The sequence below is a fragment of the Phyllobates terribilis genome, unplaced genomic scaffold (assembly GCF_046119375.1).
Source record: "Phyllobates terribilis strain yellow unplaced genomic scaffold, ASM4611937v1 Scaffold_12__6_contigs__length_324123572, whole genome shotgun sequence".
Classification (NCBI taxonomy): domain Eukaryota; kingdom Metazoa; phylum Chordata; class Amphibia; order Anura; family Dendrobatidae; genus Phyllobates; species Phyllobates terribilis.
The window spans coordinates 23864354-23879043 of NW_027362772.1; positions in this window are offsets into that span (position 1 = coordinate 23864354).

Consider the following 14690-nt stretch of genomic DNA (forward strand, 5'->3'; position numbering starts at 1 on the left):
CGGGACGTTTTGCAGCCTGTGCAGCAAGTAAAAAACAGACATGTCAGCGTGTTTTGCCCACGGACAGAACATGGTCTGTGGAAAGTGGAAACACACTGACATGTGCACAGACCCATTCATTTGAATGGGTCTACATGTACCAATGTCTCTGGTACATGTGGAAACTGTCACCGCACGTACTGACGTGTGAAAGAGCCCTTAGTATGTGTCTGTGTGCACTTGTTTTCGTGTGTGTAAGCGTGCTTCTGCATGTCTGTGTGCTCTTCCCAAGATTTATTATATTTGGGGAGAGATGAGAGAGAAATTTTAGGAGACAGAATGGGGAGATGTGTGAACAAACAGTATGGTGAACTAGAGGAGGGTGGGAATGGGTGCGGGAACAGAATGGGGAAGGGGGATGTGTGAGGAAACAGTATGGAGAGTGGGGGAATAGTGTGAGGAGACAGTATGGAGGGAGAAAAGTGTGAGGTGACATAGCACAGAGATTAGGTAGTGTGGGGGAAGGTAGAGCGATGCGGCAGTATGGGGGGAACAGTATGCTGCTCCTCAGCATACTGTTCCCCCCATACTGCCGTGTGATGAAGGGGCACAGTATAGAGACTGGGCAGTATAGGGGGGACACAGTGTGAGAGGACAGTGTGAAGAGGGGGCCCAGTATGGTAAGGAGAGGACAGTGTGGAGAGCAGGTACCATAAGAGGGGTAGAGTGTATGTCATATTTTGTGCAGGGAGCATTGTAAGAGTTAGGTTTATTCAGGGGCTCAGTGTAGATATTTTTATTCAGGAGCATTATAATAATTCTGCTATCTTTAAGGGCATCGTGTGGGGATGATCTGCAGAAGACCGGAGAAGATGGAAGTCTGCAGAGACGAGCTGTGGATGAGAAAAGTCATCATGGAGACTGGACAAGAGGAAGAAAAGAAAGAGAACGACTCTAATCAGAGAAGACGTCTCAGGTAAGATACCTGGATGTAAATGTTCATTTGTGATCCTGCCTGTGTCTCATCAGTACTGTGGTTCCTGTATGGTCCGCAGTCTGATGATGACTGATAACAACTCCCAGTATCTCTATTGTTAATTACATACTGGGAGTTGTAGGTTTATGCGATACGAAGATATATGGGGCTGACCTGACATTACAATTGATGGTGGTTCAGATGATGTATTCATGTACTGATGAGTTTGTGGGCGTCTGCGTATCTGGAATGATATGTATTTTTGTAAGATGCGTGTATGTAACAGTGCATTGTGGTGTGTAATAACATTCATATGCTTGGGGCAGCTTTACTAAATTTATTACGGCTCCTTCTCATGTGTTATGGAATTCCATTTGTCTTTCCACATTTAGAAACAGACAAGTGAAATTTGCTAACCTGTCTTAACTGTCACCATTGGGATGTGCTTGTATGGAGCGGGTTCAGGAGCTGAGCCTGCTCCATACCGGGCAGATGTCGGCTGTGTTACATAGCCGGCGTCTGCAAGAAGCCCTTGTCAATCACTGACAGCGGCATTTAGATAGCACAATGGCCGGTGCATGCAGTCAACTGTTCCCTTCAGCCCCCTATGACGCAGTTGCAGGTTGCTGATGGGTTGCCAGTAGTGCTGAGTGAGCGTGGTCGGACAAGGTGTTATCTCAGCATGCTCGGATGTTATCCAGGTATCTTGTAGTGCTCTGCTACTATGCTCGAGTCCCCGCGGTAGCATGTTTTGCGGTGGTAGATAGAAGCAACACATGCAGGGATTACCTAATAAACAGGCAATTCCTGCATGTGTTGAGTCTGTCTACCGCAGCAAAACATGCTACTGCGGGGACTCAGGCATATTAGCAGAGCACTACAAGATACCTGGATAACACCTGAGCATGCTGGGATCACACCTTATCTGACCATTCTCGCTCATCACTAGTTGCCAGGTGCTGCTGCCATGTTAGTCATTTAATGAAGCTCAGCCTGAGATTGGGCTCCATGTCACAATCAAGGTGCCGGGATGTTATTACAGCACCCTCACTTTGTAATTAGCGGTGACTATAATGTCTCCCTCCTTGCACGGACCGTATAACAGGAAGCGAGTGGCGGCAGGGAGAATAAAACGTAATTTTCTCCCTGTAGCCAACACTTTTCCATTAAGCCGTCTAACCAGGCTTTAAACCCTATTTACCTGCAGATTACCCCTATATCTGCAGATCAATAGCGTTTTTCAAGGTGACAAGTTACCATTAAAGGGACTCTGGCAGTACGGAATGACTGTTCGAACAAAGTCCTGCTGCTTGGTGCTCCATAGCGAGGCCAATCATGTAACTACAGTACATTATTGAAAAACATAAGTAATAAAACCGTTTATGGTGGGCTGTAGTGTGGGCCCCTAGAGTCAGTTCCCCTGGTGGGCCCTAGGCATCCCAGTCCAATCCTGAGCCCTGCTGTGTATAGCACAGGCTATCAGAGCCCTGCTGTGTATAGCACAGGCAATCAGAGCCCTGCTGTGTATAGCACAGGCAATCAGATGATTGCAGTTTCAAATCTCCTAAGGAGACTATTGAAGCAAGTAAAAAGTTTAAAGAAAAAAAAAAAAGGTTTAAAAAATATATAAAAAAAAATTAAAAATATATAAAAGTTCAAATCACCCTCCTTTTGCAAAATTCAAAATAAAACAATTAAAAAAATACACATATTTGGTATCGTTCAGAAATGTCCGATCTATCAAAATATAAAAATAATTAATCCAATCAGTAAACGGTGTAAAGAGAAAAACAATCAAAAAGCCGGAATTAAATTTTTTTTGGTCACTGCAACATTGCAATAAAATTCAATAACAGGTGATCAAAACATCGGATCTACCCCAAAATGATATCAATAAAAATGTAAGATTGGGGTGCAAAACATAAACCCTCACGCAGCCCCAGATCATGAAAAATGGAGACGCTACTGACGCACCCCGAGGGCCGTGGGGTACTCGGTGCCGGGCCTATCGATGCTGGGGGGAGGGATATGTCACAGTGGCGGCGGCCCGGAATGTTTATATGGGATTTGTAGTTTTTAGGAAGTGTTCGTGACGCCACCTGTGGTTTCTGGTAATAGGTACCAGCGCTGCTTCAGACCTCTGGGGCGGTTGAGAGGGCAGCTGGGATGTTTCTGCTCCCCACAGGTGGAGCGGGCCCCAGGGCAGTGTAGTGTAGATGATGGTGATGCTGGGCTTGCGGTGCAGAAGAGATGGCACAGCGGAAATAACTGATGGAGGCAGTGGAGTGCAGTCATCCGAGTTTACTCACAGTTCTGTTCAAGTTCCTCAGGTACACTGTACGGGTGTCAGCCTCCCGCGTCGCACTGCATCTACCAGACAAGGAGTTCAGCACTTTCTCAGATATATCAGGAGCGCTTGACGGAACCCCGCTTTCTTTATGTTCCTTACTAGACCGACTTCCCGCGCAGGGTCTTCTGCCTCCTGCTCTACGCTTCCCCACACACAGTCCCGATCGGGTGCTCTGAAGTCCCTCTGGGCAACCTGGAGTTCCCGGACCTACTTGATGCCCTCCACGGTGACTAGGGTGAGACTGTGGCAACTGCACCATGGAAGTGCCGAAGCCTCCGGTTTTCCAGCCAAGACCTGGAGTTACACGGCTGGTCCAGGGACCGGTTACCTTCTAGTGGCCTGATGCCTGTGACACTTGGCAGATTCGGGCGTACGGGTGCCGTCCTGCACTCACCGTACCTCCCTGGGATCCCCTCTGTTACCGGAGCCTTTTCTCCTCTGCTCCCCTCCTGGGCCTCTCTTACTAGGCCCCACTTGTGGAGCAGAGCTCCTGAAGAGACTCTGCTCCCCTCCTCTCCTTACTACTCACTGTCCTATTCTGTCCTTTCTGTTCTTCCACCCTAAGATGGCTTCCCTTTATATACCTCCTTTAATGGTGCTCCCCTACTCTACATCCTCCACCCACACCCACTACTGGTTCCCTCTCTTTTGCTCCCCCCACTCCAGCCAGGGACAGGGCATCTTGCCCTTCCAGCTGGCCTGGAGCAGTGTAGTGTTGAATGCGGGTGTTGAGGTTCCGGGCAACACTCCCTCCTTACCTGAGAGAAGGAGACACCACACCTCTGGGTGAGGTGCAGTACCTCTGTGGCGACTGAACCCTCAGGGGCGCCACACTACGAGTCTCAGAAAATGGCGCCATTTTTTTTTCTTACAAATTTTAGATTTTTTGTCACCACTTAAATAGAAAAAGAACCTATAGATGTTTGGTATCTGCAACATTTTTATTGAAAGCCAATTGAAAAAAATATTTTTTTTAAGTATAGGTAAAAAATTAATAATAGTCCCCAAAGGTCGACAACCCCTATAATATCAGTGGTAGAGGAGGCAGCACTGTTTGGTTCACATAGGAATAACTTTCTAAAAGGGGTCAGTCACAAGTTTACAATGTGTAGAGGGGAAGAAGCCTCATCAAGAGTCTTCTGGCAGAGGCTTGGAACAAAGGATCAAATATGTTGAAATCGAACATGCCCAATCCTTCTTACCCCAAAATCTGAAAAAAACAGTCACTAAAATACATGTTTAATAGTCAGACAACATCCATCTACACTGTGTTCCAAATTATTATGCAAATAATATTTTCTCAGATTTTCCCAAATTGCCTTTATGAATTGCAGTCATTGTAATTTTCCAGTCAAATAACTATTAGAGTACAATTGAAAGGTTTTTGTACAAACTGCCTATGATAACAGTATATTTTAAAAAAAATAAAAAACTCAAACTGCACTCAAAATGCATGTTCCAAATTATTATGCACAGCAGAGTTTTCAACCTTTTCATTTTAATAAAGAACAAAAAAATGGTCATTTTTTAAATGATAAGCATTAGCAGGTTATTACAAACTGAAATCAAACAGTTTTCAACTCAAAGCTTTATTCTAGGTGATGTTACATTTGCACATAGGACCCCTTGTTTGAAAGGAGCTTCTGAACTCTCTCGTCCATTGAATTTGTCAGGTTTTGGATGGTTTCTGCTTCAATTGTTTTGCATGAGGACAGAATACCCTCCCAGAGCTGTTGCTTAGATGTGAACTGCCTCCCGCCATCATAGACACTCCTTTTGATGATGCTCCAGAGGTTCTCAATGGGGTTGAGGTCAGGGGAGCATGGGTGCCACACCATAAGTTTGTCCCCTTTTATGCCCATAGCAGCCAGAGATGCAGATGTGTTATGTGCAGCATGAGACGGGGCATTATCATGCATGAAAATGATCTCGATGGTCCAGATGGATGGAGTGGAGGATGGCTGGTTGATGGACACCCCATGCAAACACAGCTACGGCGCTAACAAGGAGGAGGTGGAGTAATGTTTTGGGCTGGAATCATGGGGAGAGAGATTATCGGCCCTTTTAGAATCCCTGAAGGGGTAAAGATGAACTCCATAATGTATGTTGAGATTCTCAAACAGCACTTCCTTCCATGGTTCAAGAAGAAGAACCGTGCATTCCGCAGCAAGATCATTTTCATGCATGATAATTAGAGATGAGCGTTGTTCGACTCGAACTGTTCACCAATCTCAAATTCGAGCTGTTTTGGGCGGTGTTCGAGCCGTTCGGCGAACACGAACAATTTGAAAAAAATTCGGCTGTTCGAGGTTATGTTCGATAACTGTTCGTGCACCAAAATCATAACTGGATTTTTTCTCAGTAATGCTGAAAATTAATGTTAATACGCAGTTTGAGTGTTCAGCGGGGCGGGGGGAGGGGCAGGGGATGGATCTCTGCAGGAATAATGAAGATCTCCATTTTTTTTTCTCTTTCCCGCATTTACAGTGGGGAGGTGCAATCTGTCAGCCTATCAGCAGAGCACACATGGAGCGAATTGCTTTTTTTCACACAAGCAAGGGCATGTGTCATTGGCAGTGTATGTCACATGTCCTTGCCCTATAAGACCCAGCCATTTTCCCCGTCGCCACCATTTTCTCACTGCTGCAGCTGCGTGTTAGACGGCACCGCTGTTGCTGTGTGCGCTATACCTTGTTAATTTAAAGCCAATTTTCGCACAAATCTACAGATAGCTTGGGAGTAGGGAATAGTTGTGATTGCAGTCCTTTTAAGGACTAGGTTACAGCATTTCCTACGACTTTTATCAGGCAGGTCTGTGCTCTTAAATAGATAGGTTGGGAGTAAAGACTAATTGTAATTGCAGTCCTTTTCAGGACTAAGTTACATCAGTTCCTATCAGTTTTTGCCAGGCAGGTCTGTGCCAGTGCTGTGCAAGTTTTTTTCACAGCATTTGGCTAAATCTAACAAAGCTAATCCTTTTTGGCCTATTGCAGAGTGTGTTAGTCAGTGGAGTAGCCTATCTGTGTTGCAAGCTACACCACCTGTGTATAGAATACCAATTTTTTTACTGCACCTAGTAAAGTAAAACCTTTTGGGCATAACATCATTCTATTAGTCCATCTATACTGACCTCCATCAGGTTGCAAATTAAAAATATTTTTTTTCTTCATCTAGCTCTGAAAAAATATTTGGGCTTCTAGCAGTGTGTGAGACTTGTTCTATTAGTCCATCTATACTGACCTCCATCAGGTTGCAAATTAAAAATAATTTTTTTCTGCATCTAGCTCTGAAAAAAAAATTGGGCTTCTAGCAGTGTGTGGGACTTGGTCTATTAGTCCATCTATACTGACCTCCATCAGGTTGCAAATTGAATATAATTTTTTTCTGCATCTAGCTCTGAAAAAATATTTGGGCTTCTAGCAGTGTGTGGGACTTGTTCTATTAGTCCATCTATACTGACCTCCATCAGGTTGCAAATTGAATATAATTTTTTTCTGCATCTAGCTCTGAAAAAATATTTGGGCTTCTAGCAGTGTGTGGGACTTGGTCTATTAGTCCATCTATACTGACCTCGATCAGGTTGCAAATTAAAAATATTTTTTTTCTGCATCTAGCTCTGAAGAAATATTTGGGCTTCTAGCTGTGTGTGGGACTTGTTCTATTACTGACCTCCATCAGGTTGCAAATTGAATATAATTTTTTTCTGCATCTAACCCAGCCAATAGTTTTGGCCTAATACCACAGTTTGGCCACTCAGCTCTGTTCGGTTCCCATCCATTGTTTTTTTGTGCAAACAACTCCAGAGTTGTGAATTAGTTAACCACCAAAATGAGTGGAAAAAGGCCTGCTGCTGGTGGAAAGGGGAATAGGCGTGTTGGGAAGGGGAAAAAAGGTTGTGTCCGTGGGGTAGGTGTTAAAGCAACAGTAACATCTGCAGAAGAAAGACCATCTTCCAGCCAAACTAAAATGTCTACTTCTTTTAGCGGACAATGTGATAAGATCCCTTTCTTACGGCCACGCCAATCGCTACAAATTCCAGATGAGGCACAAAAACAGCAGGTGCTTCAACGGATATCAAGTGCTCCTTTAAGTGGGCTCTCCTCCACATCAACTTCAACATCACAAATACTCCAGTCCTCAAAGGTGTCACCCCAATCGCACTTGCTTCCTCACAGCTCCCAAATCTCCAGCTGCCCGTCTGAGTATGAGGTAGAACAGATGGTTGAGTCTGCAGAGCTGTTTACTCATACTATAGCCTGGGAATCAGAGGTCGGCTCCAGCGCTTCTGTGAATCCAGACGAGGAAATGATCTGCACTGATGCCCAGAATCTTTATGAGTCGGATCCAGGACCAGACGCAGAAGGTTCTGACCATAATGTAGACCCTCATTCCCAAACTGTAACTCCTGTTGGTGGAGACAATGAGGAAGACGATGATGAGACTCAAATACCTGATTGGAGCGACAACTTTAGTTTTTTGTCAGGGCAGGAACAGGTTGGCTCTGAGGACGACGGGTGTGATAACGCACAGGGTGATGATGATGAGGTTGGAGATCCCACTTACTGTCAACCCACAGTCAGCCAAGAGATGAGGTCAGCAGAGGAGGTGGAGGAGAATGCTAGTGATGACGAGGTCAGGTTGCGCCTTCCTGGACAGAGACGTAGTACTGGAAGCACGTCAACAACTGCATCCTCAAACACAACTCTGCCTCTCACCACAAGTCATGGTGGCTCTTCAGGTCGCATGGCGGCTAAGCCTTGCATAGCCTGGGCATTTTTTCAGATCGATAAAGATGACCCAACTCGTGTTATCTGTAACATTTGTCAGCAAAAGCTAAGTAGAGGCCAAAAAATACATAGTTTGAGTACTTCATGCATGAACCGGCACATGGACATGAAGCATAAGTTGCAGTGGGAAGCTCACTGTGCTACAATGCGGCCTAGCCGGCCGGGCCAACCACCGTCTGCCATATCTTGTGCATCCGCGGCCTCTTCATCCTCTGTGACTGGGGGGACAGCAGTCACACCTGTTTTGGGACGCAGACCTGCCACCTCTTTACCCGCAACAGCCAGCGTGATTGGCAGGTCATCATTTTCTTTGGAGGTGGTAACACCAGCTGGTGTTGAGCGCTGTCCGACATCGATAGCACCACCTTTGGATCAAGGCAACCTAACATGTCCGCCTGCATCTTCCTCACAGACTGGCAGTTTGCCGGGGACACCCTTATCAACCCCGTCTAAGCACAATAGCCAGCCCTCGGTCCCTCAGATGTGGACAAGTAAAAGACCATTTCCTCCTAGCCATGAGAAAGCTAAGATGTTGAATTTCACCATCTGCAAGCTCTTGGCTACAGAAATGCTGCCTGTCCGCCTGGTGGACACAGAGGATTTTCGAGACCTTATGTCCGTCGCAGTGCCCCAGTACCAGATGCCCAGTCGGCACTACTTCTCAAAGAAAGGTGTGCCTGCGCTCCACCAGCATGTTGCACACAACATCACCACTTCTTTGAGAAACTCTGTGTGTGACAGGGTGCATTTCACCACAGACACTTGGACGAGTAGGCATGGACAGGGGCGTTACATGTCGCTGACTGGGCACTGGGTAACTATGGTGACAGCAGGACAAGGGGCTGCTGTCCAAGTCTTGCCGTCCCCACGAGTTGTGTGTCAATCCTCTTTATCTCAAAGTTCCTCCACTGCTTCTGCGTCCTCAACCTCCTCTCGGTCCTCCACCTGCACCCAAAGCCTGTCTGGTCATGCCACAAGCTTTCTAACTGCGCAGAAGGGATCCTGCACACCTCCTTACTATGCTGGCAGTAGGGCTCAACGTCATCAGGCGGTTTTTACTTTGAAATGTCTGGGAAATGTGAGTCACACAGCTGAGGAGTTGTGGTCAGCTCTGGAGAACCAATTTCATGAATGGTTGTCTCCACTGGACCTGAAACCAGGGAAGGCCGTGTGCGACAATGCTGCAAACCTGGGTGCGGCCCTTCGCCGGGGCAATGTCACACATGTGCCTTGTATGGCTCACGTGTTGAACCTGGTTGTCCAGCAATTTTTAGCCCACTATCCCGGACTAGATGGCCTTCTGCAGAGGGCACGGTCGCTGTGTGCTCACTTCCGCCGTTCGAATCCCGCAACTCAGCGACTTACATCTCTACAGAAGTCGTTGGGCCTGCCACTTCACCGGCTAAAATGCGATGTGCCTACCTGGTGGAATTCAACTCTGCACATGTTGCAGCGACTGTGACAGCACCGACAAGCCCTGGTGTAATACGTTCTGACGTATAGCCTGGGCCAACGAGATCCAGAGGTGGGGCAAATCACTCTGGAGGAGTGGTCTCAGATCAGGGACCTATGCACCCTTCTGCACAGTTTTGAAATGGCGACGAAGATGTTTAGTGCTGACGATGCCATTATCAGCATGACTATTCCGGTGATTTACATGCTGGAGCACATGTTAAACAGAATTCGGAGTCAGGTGGTGGCACAAGAGGAGGTGGAGGAAGTAGAGGAGGAGGAGTTGTATGCGGAAGGGCTAACATCTGCAAGGTCCAGACGGTCGGCAGCACCAAGGCGGCAGGCATGTGAGGGTGGGGGAGATGGTTTTACCAGGGCACATGGTAGCAGCCAAACTAGTGAGGAAGGTGCAGGAGCCCAGGAAGAAGTGGAGGACGAACTGATGGAAGACTCATCAGATGAGGGAGGCCTTGATCACATTTCTGTTGTGCGAGGTTGGGGGGAGAGGACAGAGGAAGGAAGCATGATTGTTACCTCGCCACCAACACAACAGGGACTTGGTGCTCCTGGATGCGCAACACACATGAGTGCCTTCTTGCTGCACTACCTGCAACATGACCCTCGAATTGTGAGAATTAGAAATAATCCTGACTACTGGGTTGCCACACTGTTAGATCCCCGGTACAAAAGTAAATTTGCAGAAATTATTCCTGCCATAGAAAGGGATGCACGCATGCAGGAGTATCAGCAGAGACTGTTGCAGAATCTTACATGTGCTTTTCCACAAAACACCAGTGGTGCATGTAGTGAATCTCACAGTTCCAACTTGCCAACCGTGGGATCGTCAAGTGTTCAGCACTCAAACCGTAACAGAAACACAGGATCTGCTGGTAACATCAATTTTGCGGAATCATTTCACCACTTTTTTAGCCCATCCTTTGCAAGGCCACAGGAGACAAGAAGTCTGACACATAGTCAACGCCTAGAGACGATGGTACAGGAGTATCTCCAAGTAAACATTGAAGCCATGACTGTGTCACTGGACCCTTGCTCTTTTTGGGATTGGAATTGGGCTTCCAATCTGGATAAATGGCCGGAGCTAGCCACTTATGCCTTGGAGATCTTGTCATGCCCCGCAGCCAGCGTTCTGTCTGAACGTGTGTTCAGCGCTGCTGGTGGTGTGCTGACAGATAAGCACACGCGGCTCTCCACTGATAATGTAGACAGACTCACGTTCATAAAGATGAACAAATCATGGATCCGAAATGACTTTTCTACCCCTGTGTCATCCTGGGGAGAGTAAAAGCTTGTTGATTGGTTAAAATCACCTCACCAACCGTTTTAAGCTTTCAAATTACTAATCATGTTTATCTGTATCTTGGCTGGAAAATAATTTGGGCTTTGTAGCAGTGTGCAGCCCTGATTCTAATAGGCCATCTATACTAAGCTCCACCAGATTTAAAATTACTAATCATGTTTATCTGTATCTTGGCTGGAAAATAATTTGGGCTTTGTAGCAGTGTGCAGTACTGATTCTATTAGGCCATCTATACTAAGCTCCACCAGATTTAAAATTAATAATAATTTTTAGCTGCATCTAGCCCGGAAAATAATTTTGGGGCTCCGAGATGCGCAAGACACATAAGTGCCTTCTTGCTGCACTACCTGCAACATGACCCTCAGATTGTCAGAATTCGAAGTAATCATGACTACTGGGTTGCCACACTCTTAGATCCCCCACACTCTTCGATCAACCTTTTCATTTTAATAAAGGCCAAAAAAATGGTCATTTTTGAAATTATAAGCATTAGCAGGTTATTAGAAACTGAAATCAAACAGTTTTCAACTCAAAACTTTATTCTAGGTGATGTTACATTTGCACATAGGACCCCTTGTTCGAAAGGAGCTTCTGAACTCTCTCATCCATTGAATTTGTCAGGTTTTGGATGGTTTCTGCTTCAATTGTTTTGCATGAGGACAGAATACCCTACCAGAGCTGTTGCTTAGATGTGAACTGCCTCCCGCCATCATAGATACTCCTTTTGATGATGCTCCAGAGGTTCTGAATGGGGTACAAGTCAGGGGAGCATGGAGGTCACAGCATAAGTTTGTCCCCTTTTATGCCCATATCAGCCAGAGATGCAGATGTGTTATGTGTAGCATGAGACGGTGCATTATCATGCATAAAAATGATCTTGCTGTGGAATACACGGTTCTTCTTCTTGAACCATGGCAGGAAGTGCTGTTTGAGAAACTCCACATACATTATGGAGTTCATCTTTACCCCTTCAGGGATCCTAAAGGGGCCGACAATCTCTCTCCCCATGATTCCAGCCCAAAACATTACTCCACCTCCTCCTTGTTGGCCTTGTAGCCGTGTTTGCGTGGGGTGTCCATCAACCAGTCATCCTCCACTCCATCCATCTGGACCATCAAGCGTTGCATGGCACTCATTCGTGAACAAAACAGTTTTGAAATCAATCTTCATGTAATGTTTGGCCCACTGGAGCCGTTTCTGCTTGTGTGAAGTGGATAGAGGAGGTCGACAGGATGGCGTACGCACAGCTGCAAACCTCTGAAGGACCCTGCATCTTGTTGTTTGGGGGACATTGGAGGCACCAGCAGCTTCAAAAACTTGTCTGCTGCTATGACAAGGCTTTTTTGCCGCTGCTCTTTTAACCTGACGTAATTGCCTGTAGGAAAGAGTCCTCAATTTGCCCTTATCAGCACGCACACGTGTGTACTGTGAATCAGCTACATACTTCTTGATTGCCAAGACACTTCATCCTGATCATCGCACAATGTTGATTGTAGTCATGCCTTGACCTAAACACTCCACAATTTGTTGCTTCTCAGCAGCCGACACATCCTTTTTCTTTCCCATTTTGGCAGAAAATGTAGGCTGCTTAATAATGTGGGACAGCCTTCTTAAGTAGTCTTGCCTTTCATTGGACACACCTGCCAAACTAATAAGCACAGGTGTCTGCAATTGCTTACAGTGTTATAAAGAGCCCTGACACACATCACCATCAATGAGTTTAACTGACAAACAAACAAATTCTTCCCTTATCACTCCTAAACACTTTTTGCATAATAATTTGGAACACAGTGTACATGTGCTTTTCCACAAAACACCAGTGGTTCATGTAGTGAATCTTACAGTTCTAACTTGCCAACCGTGGTCTGTATGGAGTTGTTCAATAAAGGGCCCAAAATTAAGATAATATAGACGGGAGAGGTCTCTATGAATAGGAATTCCTAAGTATTTGATACCCTGTGAGGGCCAGGCAAAGGGAGAGTTGGACTGGATGGAATCCTGTATGGATTTTGGGAGGGAGACATCGAGGGCCTCAGACTTCGCTGCATTGATTTTAAAATTTGACCATGTAACAAAGTAATCTATTTCAGCCATATCAGCAGGGATGGATATATGTGATTGAGTGATATATACTAGGACATCATCAGCAAATAGAGAGCACTTGTACTCGGTGCCTCCCACCTCAATCCATCTAATATTGGGGTTATGGCGAATTGATGAGAGCAGGTGCTCCGTCACTAGGATATATAAGAGAGGGGACAGAGAACATCCCTGCCTTGTCCCATTGGTGATTATGAAAGGTGATGAAAATGTTCTGACGCGCCCCCTGGGCCTTGGGACTCCCGGAGCCGGTCCCTTTTTGGTGGATGCTGGTGGTTGTAGTCTCCGTGGCGGCGACCCGGTTCCGTGGCTCAGGGCTGTCAAACCAGTGGCTGAACTATTTATGTGGTTTTGATGTTTAAACATCCGACTACGCCACCCGTGGATTGCGGTCAGAGTGAACCGCCGCTGCAGGGCAGACCGCTGAGGCTGGTGTTGTGGGTGCAGCAGAGCGTAGCATAACTCCCCACGGGAGGAGTATAGCCTCAGGGCAGTGTATGCGGAGGATGGGGGTGATGGTGCAGGGCAGCAGCAGTAACGACACGGAGTCAGTGATGCAGTCCAGGGCCTTTACTCACAGTTCTTATTATCCAGACCACTTCTGCAGGTAACGGCTGCCCATGTCGTACTGTGCTTACCAGGTGAGGGGCTCAGACAACTCCCAGATAACTTTGGAGCGCTTCACAGGACCCCCTTTGTGTGTCCTTTGTCTGGCCTTTCTTACCAACGCTTCTGTCCGGCTGCCTCGGGCCTCCTCTTGGTAAACTTGGCGCCAGTTTCCCTGACCCTATGTGGTGCCTTCCTAGCGGGTGTAGCGAGGGGCTGCGCCACATAAAATGTCACAGCCTCCGGTTTCTAGCTGAGGGTCGTTTCCCGCCTCCACTAGTTTCCGGGACCGGTCTCCCCCTTTGGCCTGACCCCTCAACTCAGGTGGATTCGGGCGTGCGGTGGCGACTCGCCCGTCCGCACCCCTGGGATCCCTTAGTTTCTCGTTCCTGGAGCCTTCTTCGCTCCTCTTCCTTCCTTCTCCCTCTTCCAGGCCTGGGCCTCTGTTACTAGGCCCGCCTCCGGAGCAGAGCTCATGCAGAGCCCCTGCTCCCTGTCACTTCTGCTCAGACTTCTCTGCACTGAACTAAGATGGTGCCCACCTTTTACACTTCCTTCTCAATGCACCCAGGAACTGCTTCCTCCCTGCTCCTGCACTACAGGGTTCCCCTTCCTCAGTGTTCCCTCCTCCCACTCCAGCCAGGGACAGGGACTGTCGTGCCCATCTCATAGGCATATTGGTCGCCCTGCCCCACGGCAATGTGGTGTAATGCATGCAGGTGTCGGGGTCCTGATCCACACTCCATCCTTACCTGAGAGTGAGATATCACACCTCTGGGTGAGGTGCAATACCTCTGTAGCAACCAAGCCCTCGGGGTGCTACAGTTCCATTTATTTTCAGCCTAGGTGACGTATTGCAATACAGGGCCGTGATTTTGGCTATAAAAGGGTTCCCTAGACCCCTACCCCAAGCTTTTTAAGAGAATAATATATGGCGTGCCAGGAGACTCTATGGAATGCTTTCTCAGCATCCAACGAGAGTATCTAATTACAAATTTTTAACTGCATCTAGCCCAGGAAATACTTTGTGCCTAGTAGCAGTGTCTGCTAGTCAGCGGATTATCCCAGCTGTTAAGCAAGCTACACCACCTGTAGTTTGGACACTTAATTTTTTCAAAGGAA